A 23186-nucleotide genomic window follows, 5' to 3' on the forward strand; every position below is an offset into this window, starting at 1 on the left:
TAGGTTTTATTGAAAGAAGACGGTATATGTGAGACGGTCAATTCTACCAATATTCACAATAAAAAATAATATATACGATGATAACAATGATATTTTAAACTATACAAATATTTTTACAACAATCATAGCTGCAATTCGAAGTGGCATATAACAAGTTTTACGAGTATTTGTACATCATATATGAGAATCATTCAAGGGTTGGTGGCGACCTACACATTTTATGAAAACATGCCATAAAATAATAAATTTCTGATATATCTATGAAATGTATACATTTTTACAAAGTAATAAATAAATTTTTAGTCAGTTGGCTGGTCTCATGAAGTGAATGAAGGTTGACTTTTTGAACCATGACCAGAGTATTTTTAATGAAGAACATGTTAAGCATTTATATTCCAAAACAGAGAAGAGAATGCCACTAAAAAAAGACTTGACAACAAAATAAGTCATCTCTTGCTTATCAATCTGCAGATATGATATAACAAAAAAAATGTCAACGCTTGGAAAGTAAGACAAGAACTGAGCAAACACCACAAGACAAAGTATCCTTCCCCTTGGTTGACATGGATTTCTTCGAAATTTTATCAGCTCCATTTGTTATCGGTTTCTTTACGATAATCACAGCTGCATTTCATGATCACGAACAACTCACGGGTGGCATTCTTATAAATTGCGGCTCAACTGAAAATTTTGCAGCGGTTGATGGCAGGGAATGGATTGGAGATAAATACGGAAAAATATCTGCATCGGTGCAGATAAAGGGCTCATCGACAAGCTCAAGTGTCGCCGGTGGATCAATACTATCAGCTGATCAAGCTCAGTACAAGGCAGCGAGGATTTCAAGATCTCAGTTCTCATACACATTTCATATCCATCCAGGTCCCAAGTTTGTTCGCCTTCACTTTAATCCAGTTTTATACAGAGGGTTTAAAGGGTTCAAGGATTTATTCACCGTTGAAGCTGGTCCTTTCACTCTGCTTAGCAACTTTAGTGCTTCACTAACTGCTGATGCTCTAGGTGGGAAGGGGAAATCTTTTGCAAAAGAATTCTGCATAAACATAGAAGAAAACCAACGATTAGATATCATTTTCTATCCTGATCAAAGTATTCAACCACAAGATGGTACGTATGCTTTCATCAATGGTATTGAGATCATATCTATCCCTATGCATCTTTCTTACTTTCGTGGTGGAGTTCAAATGGTTGGTCTTAAGTCTCTGTCCCACGTCTATAATCATAATCATACCGCTCTTGAAATAATCCACCGGCAGATTGTGAAACCGAGTGATGATTTTTCTAACATGTTTATGATGAGGACATCCATTCCCGAGCGTAAAATAAACAAGCTCAATAATATTACTTGGAAAATAGCTGTTGACGTGGGATTCAGATACTTGGTAAGGATTCATTACTGTGAGTTTGGACTCAAGAACGCAAAAGAAGGCCAAGTGATTTTCAAAATGGCCATTAATGAAATCAGAGTAGACTATGATATTCATTTGGTTGAAAAAATGTACGACAATGAGTTCCTGCAATATGGGGACTACATGGCCACGATACAAGGAAGAAAACAGGATGGCAAACACAGTTTATTGATTTCCATAGAGTCAACTGATGAACTGATGGATAGGAATGGACCCTTTAAAGGATTTGAAATAATAAAGTTGAGTAACTTGGACAACAGTCTTGCAGGCCCGAATCCACAGCCACCAGCACGATGGTCACCATTCCCTACTATACAAAAGTTACTTCAAGTTTGTGGGGACCGAAATATAATTGCGACTGCAAGTGTAACTATAATCACTATAGTAAACATTGTTGTTTATATGTTGCAGCAACTTTGGGACGAGGAAAAAAAGCCATCAGCCAGGGCAAGAAGGCTATGCCGCTGTTTTTCACTGGCTGAGATTGAAGCAGCCACCCAAAACTTCAACCATACATTGGTTATTGGAAATGGTGGATTTGGTAAAGTCTACAAGGGGATTATTAACAACGGACAAGATACTGTCGCCATAAAGAGATTAAAGTACAGCTCCGATCAAGGAGCACGTGAATTCTGGACAGAAATTGAGACACTTTCTGAGCTGCGACATGTTAATCTTGTCTCACTAATTGGCTACTGCAATGAACAACAGGAGATGATTCTTGTTTATGAGTATATGATCCAAGGAACACTTGGGGATCACCTCTTCAAACAAGCCGTAGGCTGACAATCATTCTTCTCCTCTCTCCTGGAACCAATGCCTTAAAATCTGCATTGGAGCTGGCCGGGGACTAGATCATCTCCACACAGGTCATGGAATCATACATCGAGATGTAAAAACTTCAAACATCCTGTTGGACAAAAATTTTGTAGCTAAGGTTTCAGATTTTGGTTTGGCCAAACCTGAAAACATTTCCGAGTCACAAAGCCATGTTAGCACAAATGTTAAGGGAACACATGGGTACTTCGACCCATATTATATTAGAACTCGTCAACTGACAAGGAAAAGTGACGTATATGGCTTTGGTGTGGTCTTGTTAGAAGTATTGTGTCGGAGACCGGCTTTAGATCCTAGGCTTGAAGAAGATCAGCGTAGTCTAGCCACATGGGCTCGAGAAAACATTAGTAAAGGAGATATTGAAAAGATTATTAGTTCAAATATCAAGGGCGAAATCTTACCAGATAGCTTGAAGGCATTTGTGAGAGTTGCTGAAAGTTGTTTAGATGATGAACCAAAGAAACGGCCATCAATGGCTAAAGTTGTATTACAACTTGTGTTCGCACTTCACCTACAGGAGAAGCCAAAGTCTTTGTTCTTTACAGAATCAACATCAGGTAATCATGCAGCCATAATAACTTCGAGAAACATTTTCGTACATATTTTCCTAAGAACTAATAAAAGGTTCTAAACACATTAAAGATCGACATATATCATTATGATGATTTTATCTAATCAATCAATCATCAAATTTATGCTCTTTTATCCAAACCATGTGTGGTTTTCTGATGTATCTGAGCAAGACTCCTAAACATATGTGTAGCTGACAGACCTAGAGAAAAGTTTACAATCAAATTCGTGAACAACGTTTGTAACCAAGAAATTATACCAACTTCATAACTAACACTGATATGGGCCTAGATTGGCACTAAAAGAAACAATAAAACAGCAGCAGCAGCAAATTCTTTGGATCTCCCATTTGCTTTTTATATCCCATGGAGTGTTAAGAACTGTCGAGTTGATTGTGAGTTGGTTGTAGCATATTTTTTTACTTCAAAAAATTATACCAACTTCATAACTGTCGAGTTGATTGTGAGTTGGTTGTAGCATATTTTTTTACTTCAAAGTCAATTTTTTTATATATATACCTAGTAGAACATAAGGGAAAGCTCTATGATGATGGCGTAAATAACTGTTTATATCCAGCCTTATCTAGAAGGCTAAACAGTTAGATAGCATATTGGTTAGCAATAGAGTAACTAAAGGAATTTTTCGAACCATTTGGTATAAATAATACTTTTAGTTTTGCAAACTTGTTCATCACATGCAATATATATTATGAAAAAATATGAGAAAAACGTTTATTATGGATTCAGAAATCAAAACTTTTGACATTTTTGAAATGTGTTTTATGATTGCTATACTATGTAACCTATTACTAGATAGAAGTAATTAAGTTTCAAACTAATTGTAGAACGACTTTGCTGCCTAACTATCCATTTTCTAATATTTCTTTAATGGCCCGAAAATTCGTGCTTGAAAATTTGCGGAAAAATTAAAAATTTTCTTTTAAACTAAATGAAGTATCAAATTCATAAAATAAACCGTTAAATAATGTTTACTGTTTAAAAATAGCAGCGGAAGTAAATATTTGCAAAGTAACAATTTAAAATAATTCAACAAGCGATAAAATGTTTGAGCATTAAAAATAAAATTTGCAAATGCTGAACTGAGGTCCTCGGGTGCCACTACCGCCGACCCAAGCTAGCTCACTGGTCCCCGCCCTCGGTCCCAACATCATCAGTACCTGCAACAATCAAGTCTAGTGAGTCTAAAGACTCAACATGCATATATCGTAAATAGCAAGTAAATACTACAATAAAATTTGCATGGGATAAAATATCATGTCCTGAGCAATTATAATACGTGCATAGCTGAACTGAAAAACGCATGGTAAAAATAATTGCTCCTTGGAGCGCTGTACTGAAATAATTTGTAATAAATTTTCTGGTGAGATTATGGTCTATGCAAGTGGTCCCTGAACTGAACTGAACTGAGCTGACCGATACTGGGGACCGGACCGATACTGGGGATCGGATTTGCGTCTGATCAGACTACTGCCACAGTACTGGGTAAAACAACTGAAATAACCGGTAACTGGTGACCGGACCGATACTGGGGACCGGATTTAATACTGATAGTAACGTGACCACAAGCCATATCGCATAAATCTCAAAATTTGTATTTGCACGTAATATAATTAAATCGCATAATTAAATATGAACCACTTCGATTTTCTTGCTTTAAAATCATGTACTTGCGATATTAAAAATACCTATATGACTTGATTGCAGAGTAAAAGAGGATATAAACATGCCTTGGTTTGTTTTGACTGAAAACAAACAAAATAACGACGCGGCGCGGCGGAGACGGAGTGCTCTTCACTTTCTCACTTAATTCCTTTAAATTAAGCATGCACCATAATTATTATAATAGCATAAAAATCGTAAACGTGATGCATGAACATTTAAAAAAAAATTATGATTTGTGCTCAGGGCGCTGCTAGGACGAAAATCTCACCCCGGGTGCAAAATGACCGTTTTGCCCCTGGAATCCAAAAATTACCATTTTACCCTTGGACCTCTAAAATTGACCCGAAGCTTACCAAACTCGTTATAATAATCCAAAACATATTTAAAATATTCTTAGACGTAAATTCGAGCCCAAAAATCAACTTAATCTATTCGTTTTAAAAACTTAGATCGGGTCTCGGTTTTAACCCGAATCGACTCGAAACTCATCCGAAATTTTCCCAATTATTTATCATTCCTAACAAACACTAAAAATGATTCTGAAACCATGTCATCAGCGCCATAACACACGGCTTAAACCTACAGCCTAAAAAAATTTCTCGGTCACTTACCTAACTCACCTTACCACACATGGCTCCACCCCTTACAACACATGGCTCCACTCTCCTACCACCACATATCAGCCTTTATGACTAATTAAGCCCTTCATGAACCTCCTAAATAAAACTCAACCGAAGCATAAAGCTGCCGTTCAAATTAACCACAGAAACATCGCTTACACCATGGCAACCGAAGACCCTCTTCCCTTGGCTTGCAAATGTCGATCCTAGCACACGACCAGGAAGACTAGCACCTAACCGGCTAAGCTGAGACCCTCCTCGAACCATCCTAGGGTGTCCTTGTTCCCACTGAACCCACGCAACTAGTCCTCTGCACGCTGGAGATTCCAGCTTCTCGCTAAACCTCCCAAGACCCCTAAACACGCTCAACTCCTCGGTTTTTCATCCTACCACAAGCTGCTGTAATCTCTAACCCCAGAACAACATCTCATCACCTTGCTCATCCCCTAGACAACCAGCACTCGCAGCCCTTGCGCCACAATTTAGAAAACGTGAGTAGTAATTGTGGAAATGCATGAAACAAAGCATAACCGATACATCCTCATGTATAGTTGCTGGATCGAAAGTTTTAATGCATAAATACATGTACATCAGTAGTATAACGTGAATGATGCAGAAAAAGAGTAAAAGCGTGCCTTGGTGATTGAAGAACAAGAACGTTGCAATGGAATCCGGAAGAAGTTTTCTTTGCACGTTTAAATGAAATAAAACGAAACCTTCAGCTTGCTGTTTTCTGAAACCGAGGACAAGGGGTGCTGAAAGAGGGTGTCGGCTGGTGTGTGGGTGCAAAAATTTAGGTTTAGGGTTAATGGTGCTTAAGGGCTTAATTATATAGATAACAAATTAGTTTATGGGCCTAAATTGTTTAATTAAAAGATTAAAAGAGAATTAGGCCCAATAGACTTAAAATTAGGTCTATTAAATCCAAACACACTCCCGTAAAATATTTCGTGTTGAAAATATTTTGAAAATATTATCCCAACCATTAAAAAGTCTCCCGATTGGATAAAATTTGCGTACCGTTAAAAATAAAGTCCTGCGGGTAAAAATACCCCAAATAAAATCCCATTTTTGAGAAATACCCTTAAAAATACCTTAACTTAATTTATAAAATAAATCGTATAATAAAATAATTTTCCTGATAATTCTCCGGTCTCCGATCCTCGTTTGAACGTGAAATGCATCTAGAAATTCTAATGAATGAATTTCATGAATTAAATCCTATCATGCATGAATTATGCCTAAAATGCATAAAAATAATTAAACATAAATTAATGAAATAAACATACATTTAATGCTTTAGAAACAATTAAATAAAATACCAAAGAAATTTAATAACTTGCATGCATGCCAACTTTTTTAAAATATATATACTAACATGCTAAATTACCACTTCTTAAATAAGTCTTTATTAACTTATCTCCACTCCATCTCCAGTCCGGCCTCACTTATTTAACTGAAAATGTAACAATTAAACTGCTGCATAAAATAATTAAATTTAAAGAAAAAAATTTAAGTACTCATGCAAAAAAAATCATTTTGATTTAAATGCTAGGAATTATGCATGGCGTATACGCAGTCCAATTTACGGGTTCTACAATTTCATACTTCAACCAAGGAAAATGATGGCCCTGTTTATACAAAGGTTTTACTTTGGATATACATTTATGATTTTCTTACTTCTTCCTTTGGAGTTTGGGGGCATGGCTTTATTCCTGACAATTAGGGCCCCACATATGCCATATGAATAAATTAAGCTATTGCGAACTAACTTCTCGACCGCGCAATCCATAGAACGAAGTGAACTCTTTAATGAGAGGCGGGATGGTCTTGTAGAAGATTGTGCAACAGAGCTCAAACTGAGTGAGTTTTATTGGGAAGCAATTCAAGTTGCCACCATTGGATTCTCTGATTCAAACATTATGGGCAAAGGGCGAGGAGGTACTTTTTACAAGGTGACTTCTCAAGACTATTAGCATGAATCACGTGCGATGCACGTAAATACCAATTATACGATAAAAATAAAAAAATTGATTTTCTAAAAAAGTAATTTAAATCATTTTATTATTTATTTGAGTTTAATCTCTTGTTATATTAGACAAATAAATTAATTAAGAACTTATATAATTGAGTGAGTCTCATGTGAGACCGTCTCACGGGTACTAATTTGTGAGACGGGTCAACCCTACCCATATTCACAATAAAAAGTAATACTCTAAGCATAAAAAATTATACTTTACATGGATGACCCAAATAAGAGATCTGTTTCACAAATTTGACCCATGAGACCGTCTCACATAAGTTTTTGCCTATATAATTTACTTTCGAATTTTTCGCCAAATTAAAACTCAAAATATTAATTTTATGTTATATAATAAATTATAATTAGTATAATATATAGAATCAAATGAACCGAAACAAATTTTTACAAAATATATATCCAAACACCACGTATAAGGCATATAATAAACTAAAAATCACTCAAATTATGGACTTTATCAATGCATAAATCATAATTTACATAAATTAAACACCCTAACGATAAACAATTATCAATTTAAATATCGTGACTAACTCATGAAAACAACATCAAAACTAATGAAATAATAATATTGATAGTAAAATACAACTCATAATATTCCATCTAAATAATATTTAAACACCTACATGATTTTTTTACCTTTTGTTTTTAGAATTTTATATCATAGATAATTAATTTTATATCAGAATCGATCTTTTATAAATTACATCGATGATAATTAATTTCTTGTTAAATATAATTTTAAAATAATAAATAAATCAACGTATGTAATGAAATACACATTTAAATAAGATTAAATGGTAAATATCAAATAAAATCTAATAAACTCATACAATAATTATTAAATATAAATTTTAAACTACCGGTACGATTTTCACTTAAAAATTTGAAATATAACCAAAGAAATAAACTTGCATAAAAAAGCTATTTTTTGTATTTGTTGAATTAGTTAGTTTGATTTCAAAATAAATAAATAAATAAAGATATTAAAATATCATAAATAAAAGCTCTAATACTTTGACAGATGTTAATCAATGATCATTATAATTTATATCTATTATAAATGTTATGTCATATATTATTTTTTATAGTAGAAAATAACTTTCGTGTCTCATCAAAACAATATCAAAACTAATGAAATAATAATATTGATAATAAACTATAACTCATAATATATAATTTAAAAATATTTTCTTCTTACAAAGCTTTTTATCTTTTGTTTTTAGAATTCTATATCATAGATAATTTATTTTATATCAACATTATTATTTATATATATATATATATATATATATATATATAAATGTATTTGTATGTGTTTAGTACTTATATATGTATGTACATTGGACATTCAAACTATTTGTTTTTTATGATTTATTTTTTAATATCAAATAGGTCGTAATATTGAATATTAAATAAAATAGTTATACAATATGTGAGACGATAAAATTAAGTGTTTAACAATTATGCCTTAAATTTATATATTATGAGAGCGGATTTTGAAACTGAAGTCAAGAAAAATTTTAGTTCTGATTTTGGTTTCAGTGTTCTTGAAAACCATGGTCGAGTTTATCTTTAGACCCTTATTACCTAAATCTTAAATATTCTTAGCAGATGTTTCAAATACTACCAAATTTTGTTTATTGAATGTATAAATTTGTTTGATATATAATTTTTTTTTAAAGTGTTATGAAAATCCTTAAATTTCTTATTATAGCTCAACTATTTTAATTCTTCTAAGATATTCATATTTTATGATATTATTAATATATTAACACACATGATTGTTGATAAAAATTCTCCTAAATAATTTATTAAACTCTTTATTTTCAATTCTTAGTTAGAAAACTAAAAAATAGGTTAGTATTAAATTTCATATTATATTATTATATACTTATCATGTTATTCTACTTATTGCATATATAATTAATTTTTTCATATTTTTTCTTGTGATACTATAATTTATTACTTAATTAAAAACTGTACTAAAAATATAATTACAAATTTGCATTAAAATAATAAAATATGATGTAAAGAGAAAATTAAAAAGATAAAATATTTAAAGACAATGATCTACACTTTTATAGGTTATCATGGATCCTTCATTTATATAATTTTTCGAAGTTTTTTTAAAAATCTATATACTTTATAATGGGTCATTTAATTATGAATATAACTCAACTGTATTTCTCCTACGCTCGTTTACAACTGGAAAATCCACACATTTATATGCATATATAATGAAATAATTTTTTAAAAATGAAATAGAATAAAATATGACATAATTAAATATTATAATAAAAAAAAGATAAAGGTGGAAAGTCAAAGTACACAATCATAACCATAAAATGTGGTTAATTAGTTTTAATTATTATGGGTCTTTCATATATATAATTTTTCAAAGTTTTTTAAAAAAATCTATATACTTTATAATGGGTCATTTCATTATGAATATAACTCAACTTTATTTCTCTCGCATTCATTTGTAATTGGAAAAATTCACACACTTATATGTATATAGAGTGAAATAATTTTTTTTTAAAATGAGATAGAATGAAATATGACACAATTAATATTATAATGAAAAAAAGATAAGAGAAGAAAGTCAAAAACAAAAAACCATAACCATAAAATGTGGTAAATTAATATATATATATATATATATATATATATATATATATATATATATATATATATATATATATATATATTAATTTAATCTCTATTGAGTTAAAGTTCACCCTCTTCATCCTTGTATTAAGGTACTTTGTTCTTGTTTCGCATAGGCTGTGTTACATACAACTCAGGTAGTTGCGGTTAAACGGACTGAATGTTCTTGGTCTGGGCGTCAGCTGTCGAATCTTGAGATTTACCATCTATCCAAATATGAGCATCCAAACATCATGAAACTATTAGGGAACTTCATTCATGGAGAAGAGATGATACTTGTGTACGAGTTCATGGAAAACACAAGACTTGATGATATTTTATTTGGTAAGTAACTCAGAATCATTTGCTATTTTTTCCCAACTTTTTCACATAATTCTTGCTAGATAGATGAATAACGTGCAGAAATTCAAAATTGCATTTCATGATACATATATGACTTTAATTACCTTGCTCTCACGAATAGTAAGACGTGAGCGGCTTCCTTGGACTCTGTACTTCAAACTCATCATTGGGATTGCTGGAGGAGTTTGCCGTCTTCATGAAAATCCAGACTTGAGAGCAATCTACTGCAATCTTGAACCTTGCAATATTTTTTTGGACATTGACATGAATCCTAAAATAGCATTTGACTACTGTAAAACTATAACCAATACCGTAATCAGCACAAGGTGAGTTACAAGATCCTTTCTAGTACAATATTCTTTACTCTCTTAGTGATGAAACTTAAAATTAATAATTTATTATATGTTAAAACCTGTATTTTAAAATTTTAAGTTTCATTAAAATTATAAATTATGTTATTTTAGTATTGTTTGTTTATATTTAAATGTATTACTAAATTTGTTTTATTTTCAGGTTTTTTACGTGTTGGTAAAATAATGATAACTCAAGCTAGAAAATTCAAATGGAGGTGACTCAAACATGGTTGGAATCCTTGAGAAGTTATTTACAACTTTGCAGAAGACATGATTGCCTAAAAAGCTCATTAAGATGATCAAATTGTGCAAAGATCAAAAGGAGGACACATTTACTTTTACTATGACCATCATTTAGTAAAAAATTCATAACTATTTCAATATTTATCCAAATGAGGTGAATCAAGTGGCCAAACTCATCTACACAAAATTCCCCACATGTTTGTGGCCTTAATCAGAGTCAAAGTGGTGAGAAAAGTCGTGGAACAAGGCATTGAAAGAAGGGACATGGAATTGGAGTTGAGGAGACAAAGAATACTATTACAACTACATGGCATTAATAGAATTTTTGACTCTTTCTCTCATTTGGCCTATAAATAGAGGCCTTGTGCTAGCTTGAGAATCATTCTATCTCATTGTAAAATATAGTGTGAGTGTGTATCAAAGTTCTAAGTTTAAATATATTTTCTTTCATTTTCTCAACTATGAGTGATATTTTAGTGTTGATCAAAAGTAAGTTCATGGCAAGCTAAATCTATTATGTCAAGGTGAAGAGGATGCATTCTTGGTGAAGTAAGATTGTTTATATTTTGTATATTATTTCTTTATCTCTTTTCATTTAGCTAACTTATTTTTATTGTAGGTATAAAAATGAATTATTTGTTGTTATCAATTTACATCAAATGCTTGATGCCATTAAAGTGGTTATCTTGATTCGTTGTTTAATTTTGATACAATAAATATTTCATCACTTATTATTATATATATATAGATATATATATATATATATGTATATTTATATAATAATATCATAATATTTCATTTAGGCGATAGCGTGGCTCTGCCGGTTGTTCTAAATGAAATATTATGACTTAATACTAACATCTAACAATCTAACATTTACTTTTTCGCAACTAACTTTTATTTTTCGCATCTAACATTTACTTTCTTGCAACTAACTTTTACTTTTCCGCAACTAACATTTACTTTATTGCAACTAACTTTTACTTTACCGCAACTAACTTATTAAATCAATATATTTCATTTAGGCAATAGCGTGGCTCTGCCGGTTGTTCTAAATGAAATATAATGATTTAATTTAACATTTAATTTATGCAATTATTTATTTATATAGTTATAATTATAATCATAGGTACCATATATAAAATATCGGTTAATTCGGTATTTTCTATAGTGGGAACTATATTAGATTATGTGTGTGTTTAATTTTCTTGGAACCATTATTTATGGTAGTTTCTTTTGTTTCACTTTTAGTTAAACAATATTACATAAACCAAGAATAAATCCTCAAGCCTTGACAATATTTATAATTTGTAAACTTCAGTCTTGCATTTGGTAATCTATAAATTAATAAATTTAAACTCAAAATAACCTCTCTGTGGATCGATCTCGTACTTACGAAATATATTACTTGCAGACAATCTACACTTGGATGAATTATTATTTAAGTAGTAACAAGTTTTTGGCGCCGTTGCCGGGGAGGTATAAATTAAGTTTATATTTGTTATTTATGTTTTATTTATAAGTATTGTGTGTTTTTACTTGTATGAGTGTTTGGAGTCGAAAAAAAAGTGGTAGACTTATTCGAGTATCTGAAAATAATTTAAACATGGATGATAATTCAAATAATCAAGATAATGATAATAATAATAATAATAATAATAATCAAGAACATGATCAATTAAGAACACTTAGGCACCATATGAACCCTATTAGAACTAGTGCCCCATCTTGTTTAGTTTTTCCTCCTGACGCATCAAATTTCAACTTTAAACCTCAAATTATTCAACTTTTACCAAATTTTCATGGCTTAGATTCTGAAAATCCATATTTGCATCTAAGAGAATTTGAGGAAGTTTGTAACACTTATAATGATCAAAATTGTAGCATGGATATAGTTCGATTAAAGCTTTTCCCTTTTTCTTTAAAAGATAAAGCTAAAACATGGCTACAAAATTTAAGATCAAGTTCAATAAGATCATGGGAAGAAATGCAACAACAATTTCTCAAAAAGTTTTTCCCTTCCCATAGAACAAACTCTTTTAAAAGACAAATTACAACTTTTTCTCAAAAACAAGGAGAAACATTTTATCAATGTTGGGATAGATATAAAGAATTACTTAATACATGCCCACATCATGGTTTTGAAACATGGAGAATAGTTTCTCACTTTTATGAAGGTCTTATACCTAAAGATAGGCAAATGATAGAATTCATGTGTAATGGAACTTTTGAAGATAAAAACCCAAATGAAGCTATGGAATATTTGGATTCATTAGCAGAAAATGCTCAAAATTGGGATAATATAGGTACAATAGAACCACCAACAACTAAAAACAATAATTCAACAAATGGGGGTGATATCTATAATCTCAAAGATGATGTAGATATTCAAGCTAAACTTGCATCTTTAGCAAGAAAAATTGAGTCATTAGAAATGAAAAAGAGTGGTCAATTAAAAAGTATTCAAGAAATTGTTTGTCATATATGTGATACACATGATCATGCTACAAAAGATTGTCCAACATTACCTTCATTTAAAGAATGTCTCCATGAACAAGCAAATTATGTTAACAATTATAAAAAAACAATACTAGATCCTTTTTCACAATCATATAATCCGGGATGGAAAAATCATCCTAATTTTAGTTGGAGGAATGATAATAATGCACAACCGTCACAACAATATTTTCAAAATAACCAAAATCATCAAGGTTATATTCCTTATGTTACACCTCCAAGAAAAAACTTTGAAGATGTAATTCATGCATTTATCCAAAAGCAAGAGTCTATCAATATTCAAAACAGTCAATCTATGAATGATTTGAAATAAACTCTTGCGAAATTTGCATCTGCACTTAATATTCATGAAAAAGGAAAATTTTCATCTCAACCTCAACCTAATCCTAAAAATCAAAATCAAGAATTAAAAAATGAAAAAATTGATCAAATAAAATCTGTTATTAGCCTTAGAAGTGGTAAAATAGTTAATGATCCATATATTAATGAAAACAATGATCATTTAAAATCAAAGAGTAAGGATGATAATCTTGATACTTTTGAGAATGATGATACCTTAAATTCTAAGAATAATATGGTGAATGATAAATCATCTAAAATAGTAAATGACTCAAATAAACCTCCACCATTTCCTCATGCATTAACAAATTATAAAAAACAAAAAAGTGATTCTGATATCTATGAAGTTTTTAAACAAGTAAAGATAAATATTCCATTATTAGATGCTATTAAACAAGTACCTTCCTATGCAAAATTTTTAAAAGACTTATGTACTGTGAAGAGAAAATTGCATGTGAAGAAGAAAGCATTCTTGGCTGAACAAGTAAGTTCTATTCTTCAAAACAATTCTAGTTTAAAATATAAAGATCCTGGTTGTCCAAAAATTTCATGTATTATTGGAGAAAATAAAATTAAAAAAGCTTTGTTGGATTTGGGAGCAAGTGTGAATTTACTTCCTTATTCAGTTTATGAAAAACTTAATTTAGGGGAATTAAAACCCACTTCTGTTACTCTTTTACTGGCGGATAGGTCAATCAAAATACCTAGAGGTATTGTAGAAGATGTGTTGGTTCAAGTTGATAAATTCATATATCCAGTAGATTTTATTGTTTTGGATACACAACCAATAGAAGTACATAATGAAATTCCAGTAATATTGGGACGACCATTTCTAGCAACTTCAAATGCTTTAATTAATTGTCGAAATGGAATAATGAAATTGTCTTTTGAAAATATGACTCTAGAACTTAATGTGTTTAATTTATGTAAACAACCAAGTATTAATGAAAATGAAAATGAAGATGATAATGAAATTCAAACAATTGTGGAAGAAAATATACAAGAAGAAAACTTAAATCAACAATGTGAAGTTTTTTCAGTAGAAAGTTTGGAGTCTGAAAATAATTTTAAAGAAGATGATAATATAAAACTTGAATTAAAAGCTTTACCATTAGAATTGAAATATGTATTTCTTGGTCAAAATAAAACATTTCCTGTTGTAATTTCTTCCACTCTTCTACCAAATCAAGAAGAAGATTTAATTCAATTACTTAAAAAATATAAAAATGCAATTGGATGGACTTTGAAAGATATAAAAGGTATGAATCCTTTAATTTGTACACATAAAATTCACTTGGAAGAAAATGCTAAAACGTATCAACAACCGCAAAGAAGGTTAAATCCACATATGAAAGAAGTTGTTAAGAATGAAGTATTAAAACTATTAGACGCTGGAATTATCTATCCAATCTCAGATAGTAAATGGGTAAGTCCAACACAAGTAGTACCTAAAAAGTCAGGCATCACTGTTATAAAAAATGAAAAAGGAGAGTTATTACAAACTAGGATTCCATCTAGTTGGCGTATGTGTATTGATTATAGAAAATTAAATGATGCAACTAGAAAAGATCATTTCCCACTACCATTTTTAGATCAAATTTTAGAAAAAGTAGCAGGAAATTCTTATTACTGTTTTCTTGATGGGTATTCGGGGTATTATCAAATACCTATATCATTAGAAGATCAAGAAAAAACTACTTTTACTTGTCCTTTCAGAACTTTTGCATTTAAAAGAATGCCATTTGGTTTATGCAATGCTCCGGCTACTTTTCAAAGATGCATGTTAAGTATTTTCAGTGATATGATTGAAGAATATGTAGAAGTTTTTATGGATGATATAACTGTTTTTGGAAACTCATTTGAAAATTGTCTTAAAAATCTAGAAAAAGTATTAAAAAGATGTGAAGAAAAAAATCTTGTTTTAAATTGGGAAAAATGTCATTATATGGTTAAATCTGGGATTGTCTTAGGACATGTGATATCTGAAAAAGGAATTGAAGTTGATAAAGCCAAAGTTGATGTTATTTCTAATTTAACATCACCAAAAACGGTCAAAGAAGTTCGATCATTCTTGGGTCATGCAGGATTTTATAGAAGGTTTATAAAAAATTTCAGCATAATATCTAAACCAATTTCAAATCTTTTAACAAAAGATACACAATTCGAATGGACTCAAAAATGTGAAAATTCTTTTAAAAAAATAATTAATCTTTTAATTACATCACCTATTTTACAACCTCCAGATTGGTCTTTACCATTTGAATTAATGTGTGATGCAAGTGATTATGCTATAGGAGCTGTGTTAGGACAAAGAAAAGAAGGAAAACCTTATGCAATCTATTATGCTAGTAGAACCTTAAATAGTGCCCAAATAAATTATTCAACTACTGAAAAAGAATTACTTTCAGTAGTATTTGCATTAGATAAGTTTCGATCTTATTTAATTGGTTCTACTACTATTGTTTACACCGATCATTCTACCATAAAATATTTATCAAATAAACAAGATGCTAAGCCAAGATTAATACGGTGGATTTTATTGTTACAAGAATTTGATATTATAATTAAAGATAAAAAAGGAAAAGAAAATGTTGTAGCCGATCATTTATCTAGAATAATGACTGAATCATCTCATAATGAAATACCAATAAATGAAAATTTTCCAGATGATCAGTTGTTTTATGCTACTATTATGCCATGGTTTGCTAATATTGTAAATTTTCTTGTGACAAATAAAATGCCTTCTCATTGGAATTCACAGGATAAGAATAAATTCTTGATAGAAGTTAAAAAATTTTATTGGGATGATCCTTACTTATTTAAGTATTGTCCTGACCAAATTTTTAGACGATGCATACCCGACAATGAAATAAGTAATGTTATTAAATTTTGTCATTCTGAAGCATGTGGAGGTCATTTTTCATCCAATAAAACAGCTACAAAAATCTTACAATGTGGATTTTATTGGCCGTCTTTATTCAAAGATACGCATTTATTTTGCAAATCTTGTGAAAATTGTCAGAAGATGGGATCAATTTCAAAACGAAACATGATGCCTTTAAATCCAATCATAATTATTGAAATATTTGATAGTTGGGGGATAGATTTTATGGGTCCATTTCCATTATCTTTTGGATATAAGTACATTTTAGTCGCTGTTGATTATGTTTCAAAATGGATTGAAGCGATTGCATGTAGAACTAATGATCATAAAGTTGTTATAAAATTTTTAAAAGAAAATATTTTTAGTCGATTTGGAATACCTAGAGCAATAATTAGTGATGGGGGAAGTCATTTTATAAATAAATCATTTTCTTCTTTGTTAAGAAAATATGGCATTACACATAAAGTTTCTACCCCATATCATCCTCAAAGTAATGGTCAAGTTGAACTAGCAAATAGAGAAATAAAACAAATTTTAGAAAAAACAGTTAATCCAAATCGAAAAGATTGGTCTTTAAGATTAACTGATGCATTATGGGCATATAGAACTGCATTTAAAACATCATTAGGGATGTCACCATATAGGTTAGTTTTTGGTAAGCATTGTCATTTACCGGTTGAACTAGAACATAAAGCTTATTGGGCAATTAAAGCATTTAATACTAATTTAGATGATACATCTAAATTAAGAAAATTGCAAATAAATGAACTTGAAGAATTAAGAAATGATGCATATGAAAATTCAAATATTTATAAAGATAAAACTAAAGCCTTTCATGATAAAAATATTATGAGAAAGTCATTTGAAATTGGACAAAAAGTTTTGCTTTATAATTCTCGTTTGCATTTATTTCCAGGTAAACTAAGATCGAGGTGGTCAGGACCATTTATAGTCAAATTTGTTTATCCTCATGGTGCTGTTGATATTGAAAATCCTAAAAATAATGACGTGTTTAAAGTTAATGGGCAAAGACTTAAGCCTTTTATAGAAAATGAAATTCTTAATGATGAGTTTATGCCTTTATATGATCCACAATAGCTGTTTGATATTTTCATTTTGTTTTGCAGATTCTAGTTCATTTCCCGGTTAAGTGGCGGATAACGGTACTCCGTGACTGTTTAAGTCGGTTTCTTCAGTTTTCCCAAAATAATTGAAATATATATAATAATAATAATATGGATGTGTGTATTATGAATCTTCGTAAATATTTTGCTTGTTACCTGATAATGCGTTGAAAAAAATTTATAAAGCTAGATGTGAGCGGCTAAGGTTGATGATGTTATATGGCATACCGGATGATATCCGTTTGATAATTGAAGCAAAAGTCCGATTGGTTGGGGAAGCAAGTGAATTAATAATAAGACATATGCCAGGATTTGGTAAAAGCACATATGCCAAAAAGCGAAGAGCTAAACGTATAGGTGGATGTCATAAATGTGCAAGGTGGACTTGTAAAGGAAATTGCAAAAATGTTGGAATGACATCAATGAATAGAGAAGATAAAATTTTATTCATTAAGAATGGTCTGAGTAAAGAGCCTTTGGATAATTTTCTAGAGGTTCTTGATACGCATTCTAGTGGGTACGTGCAAAATGAACTTCTTAAACTATGGTGGCAATTTCAACAGGAGGAATATCAATATGGACGGTGGAATCAGCCTTACAAAGATCCTACTGTAGTAACGCATATCTATTTAGATAAGTAAAAATCTACACAATTTCGTCATGAGAATCTGACGTTAAAAGACCTTGTTTGCCAATTTATAAGAAAATTGGATGGGAAGCATATCCTCGACTCGTAGAAGGCGTTGAAGCCGTTACTGAACGTAAAATCAGAGGAAGATGTGAGCCACAATCACAACTACGCTGTATATATTTGTTTTAATTTTGTCATTTTTATTTTCTTTTAATAATAATAATTTCCTGTTCAAATATTGACTTTTGGCATGTTACGTTTATAAATTCATATGCTGTGATCTAACAATTACAGAAAACATATTTCTCAACATGTCAACGTCCACGGTAAGTAAAATCAAAAATATTTGTGTATTTTGTGGATCTAGTGCAGGAAAAGATTCAATTTATGAAGATGTAGCAGAAAAGCTTGGAATAACACTTGCTAAAAGAAAGATTCATTTGGTATATGGTGGTGGTGAAGTTGGCCTCATGGGAAAAGTTGCAAAAGCTGCGCATGCAGGTGGAAGTGAAGTCTTAGGCATTATTCCGATTACTTTAGCCAATCTTACAGGACCAACAATAGGAGAAGAAATGCAAGTGGACAACATATGTATGAACGAATTACTCAAATGATTGAACATTCAGATGCTTTCATTGCTCTGCCAGGAGGTTTCGGTACTTTGGAAGAAATATTTCATACTGTTTGTTGGGCACAATTAAATATCCACAATAAGCCAATTGGATTGTTAAATGTTAACAATTATTATGATAAACTGTTATCGTTTCTTGATGATGTTGTGGAACAGGGATTTATTTCATTAGCTTCGCGAAGGATGTTAGTTTCTGCTACAAGTGAAGGTGAACTTATTGATTTACTGCAAGGATTTAGTCATGAACCAGATCCATTCTTATCTCAACTTAATTGGCCAACATCCAAGAGTAAGAAAAGAAAATTCATGTGATGCTAAACTTGCGATTCAACGGTATGTTTTTAATGTTTTTTTTTAAGGTATGAATAATTTCTTCTTCTTCTTCTTCTTCTTCTCTTCTTAGTTTTTTTTATTATATAAAAAATAAAAATATGTAGTAATAATAATAATACTTTTTAGTTCAATGTCGAGTAAGGTGTCAGTAAAATGCACCTGAGACACATTAGTTAATAATTATCGGAAAATCGCAATACACTAGATTTTAATATTCATTATATTCAAATTACAGACTACAAGAAAAATTAGTTTTCATATGTACCAATTTATATACATATATATTTTGATCAATTAATATAAAATATATAATAGATGTGTTTATTTATTTACATATATGTATATAATTGTGTGTGTTTTCAAATAAAATAATTTCTAAAATTTTTATGAGAATATAGTTAAAAGATATAGTTTGTATGGTTGTTAACATGTATAATTGAAAGAATTCTTTTGTAAAAGTATAATATATACTCACATATCTTTTGTGAGTGAGTGGTGAGAAATGAGAAAACAATTAATAAACTTTTATTGATTATTAAAAAATGGTTTATTACAAGAATATAAATCCCCTAAAAAAAAATATTTATTGAAAAAAAAAAAGAAGTAAATAAATAACGGACTGCAAAATACTTTATTCAGTGTAAATTTTTTTAGATTTGATTGATGTACTATCAATGTGTTCTAAAAACATCAATCAATGTTCTCAAAAAAAAAAAAAAAAAAAAAAAAAAGATTTGTTTGTGCTAGATAAGTTCCAAAGAAAATCGGATGTATCCGTTATATAAATGTTTATATATATACATATATATATTTATGGTAGAATGTTTGGATAGAAAATTTTATGTTATTGTAAAATTTTGCAGTCACGTTATTTAAAAAAAAAAAGAAAAAAAAAACAATAACAAAAAAAGAAAAAAAGAAAAAAGAAAAAAGAAAAAAAAGGGGATTTTATTCTTTGTAAATTTTCCTATTTTGTTTTCAATATTAGTTAGATTAATTGTCTGCTTTAATACTTGGCCTTTTTCGATGAGAGTTAATATTCATTCCAACTCCATGAGTGAAAACTAGCTATTCCGTAAACATTTTGACCTGAAAGATTATATGGAGTTGAGGCTTTTACAATAATATTCTTGATATTATACATGTTATGGTGGGTGGTGTGAATTATCTTTTTGACTATATTATTATAAATTTTTTTAGAAATTTAAAAATTATATATATATATTGTTACTTTATATATTATGTGAAAATAAGAATAAAAACACATCTAATTATATATTATTATATTAAACGAATATATATATATAAATCGGTATATGATTTTGTTTTTAATGAATATGTTTGTATTTGAATATATAAAAGGAATAAAGAATCTAGGTTGTGACTTTCCGATAAATTTTATTACTAAGGGACTAGTAATAAGATAGTGTGGGGGTGTGATGAAACTTAAAATTAATAATTTATTATATGTTAAAACCTGTATTTTAAAATTTTAAGTTTCATTAAAATTATAAATTATGTTATTTTAGTATTGTTTGTTTATATTTAAATGTATTACTAAATTTGTTTTATTTTCAGGTTTTTTACGTGTTGGTAAAATAATGATAACTCAAGCTAGAAAATTCAAATGGAGGTGACTCAAACATGGTTGGAATCCTTGAGAAGTTATTTACAACTTTGCAGAAGACATGATTGCCTAAAAAGCTCATTAAGATGATCAAATTGTGCAAAGATCAAAAGGAGGACACATTTACTTTTACTATGACCATCATTTAGTAAAAAATTCATAACTATTTCAATATTTATCCAAATGAGGTGAATCAAGTGGCCAAACTCATCTACACAAAATTCCCCACATGTTTGTGGCCTTAATCAGAGTCAAAGTGGTGAGAAAAGTCGTGGAACAAGGCATTGAAAGAAGGGACATGGAATTGGAGTTGAGGAGACAAAGAATACTATTACAACTACATGGCATTAATAGAATTTTTGACTCTTTCTCTCATTTGGCCTATAAATAGAGGCCTTGTGCTAGCTTGAGAATCATTCTATCTCATTGTAAAATATAGTGTGAGTGTGTATCAAAGTTCTAAGTTTAAATATATTTTCTTTCATTTTCTCAACTATGAGTGATATTTTAGTGTTGATCAAAAGTAAGTTCATGGCAAGCTAAATCTATTATGTCAAGGTGAAGAGGATGCATTCTTGGTGAAGTAAGATTGTTTATATTTTGTATATTATTTCTTTATCTCTTTTCATTTAGCTAACTTATTTTTATTGTAGGTATAAAAATGAATTATTTGTTGTTATCAATTTACATCAAATGCTTGATACCATTAAAGTGGTTATCTTGATTCGTTGTTTAATTTTGATACAATAAATATTTCATCACTTATTATTATATATATATAGATATATATATATATATATGTATATTTATATAATAATATCATAATATTTCATTTAGACGATAGCGTGGCTCTGCCGGTTGTTCTAAATGAAATATTATGACTTAATACTAACATCTAACAATCTAACATTTACTTTTTCGCAACTAACTTTTATTTTTCGCATCTAACATTTACTTTCTTGCAACTAACTTTTACTTTTCCGCAACTAACATTTACTTTATTGCAACTAACTTTTACTTTACCGCAACTAACTTATTAAATCAATATATTTCATTTAGGCAATAGCGTGGCTCTGCCGGTTGTTCTAAATGAAATATAATGATTTAATTTAACATTTAATTTATGCAATTATTTATTTATATAGTTATAATTATAATCATAGGTACCATATATAAAATATCGGTTAATTCGGTATTTTCTATAGTGGGAACTATATTAGATTATGTGTGTGTTTAATTTTCTTGGAACCATTATTTATGATAGTTTCTTTTGTTTCACTTTTAGTTAAACAATATTACATAAACCAAGAATAAATCCTCAAGCCTTGACAATATTTATAATTTGTAAACTTCAGTCTTGCATTTGGTAATCTATAAATTAATAAATTTAAACTCAAAATAACCTCTCTGTGGATCGATCTCGTACTTACGAAATATATTACTTGCAGACAATCTACACTTGGATGAATTATTATTTAAGTAGTAACACTTAGTCAAATAAAATGTTGTTTTCTGCAATTTATGTGTACAGTGACTATGTCCCTCCGGAAGGTTACCAGGCTAACCAGGTATATGCATCAGACATCTACAGCTTTGGAGTAATGGTCCTGGAGATACTAATTGGACTTAAATGTTCTAAACAACACCGGGACCTGATTACTTATGTAAGTCATACACATTGAAACGGAATTAATTCCAGAAAGGTAGTGAATAAATTGATAGTATGACGATACCAAATACATGCATATACGTCCAATACAGTAAATTATAAGCCAGCACATATATTGTTTTAAATCTCTGTGCTTTCACTCACAAACATATGAAGAGAGGAAAACGTACCATATTGCAGGCGTGGTACCTGTGGAAAAAAGGGAGAGAGTTGGACCTGTTAGAGACATGGAACTTGATCGATTTTTCAAGCGAGGAGGCGAAAACATGCATTCAAATTGCTCTTTTATGCACTGAATGCCAACCACAATACCGACCAGAAATGTACCTTGTTCTAAGGGCTCTGCAAGGAAGTCGAGATTTGCACGTGGATATGAGAGAAGCGGAACGCCGAAGATACCCATATATACATATATTTTGGAAAATATATGGAAAATGAGAGAAAATTGATTAAATAACTTAAGTCTACTTTTTTTTTTTTTTTAAGAAAATGACATCTTTCAAATACACTTGAGGAGGTCATTTTCTTAAAAAATAAGTTGACCGAGGTTAAAAAATAAAATACCCCATGATGGGCCTAATCGATGAATAAAATAAAAAATATTATTTTTTAACCATTTTATAAGAATTTTTGCGATTAAATTAACTAT

General features: G+C 30.0%; 1 non-coding gene and 2 pseudogenes across 1 annotated transcript; 2 read left to right on the forward strand and 1 right to left on the reverse strand.

Annotated features, from left to right (window-relative positions):
• Window positions 1-189: 189 nt before the first annotated feature.
• On the forward strand, window positions 190-22975 carry LOC140840882 (putative receptor-like protein kinase At5g39000; annotated as a pseudogene).
• LOC140842197 (small nucleolar RNA R71) lies at window positions 12814-12924 on the reverse strand. Its single transcript, XR_012120329.1, has one exon. It is a non-coding gene; the product is annotated as a small nucleolar RNA R71 (small nucleolar RNA).
• Window positions 18425-19236, forward strand: LOC140840521 (cytokinin riboside 5'-monophosphate phosphoribohydrolase LOG3-like; annotated as a pseudogene).
• Window positions 22976-23186: the final 211 nt, after the last annotated feature.

The sequence above is a fragment of the Primulina eburnea genome, chromosome 9 (assembly GCF_022965805.1).
Source record: "Primulina eburnea isolate SZY01 chromosome 9, ASM2296580v1, whole genome shotgun sequence".
In the NCBI taxonomy this organism is placed as follows: Eukaryota; Viridiplantae; Streptophyta; class Magnoliopsida; order Lamiales; family Gesneriaceae; genus Primulina; species Primulina eburnea.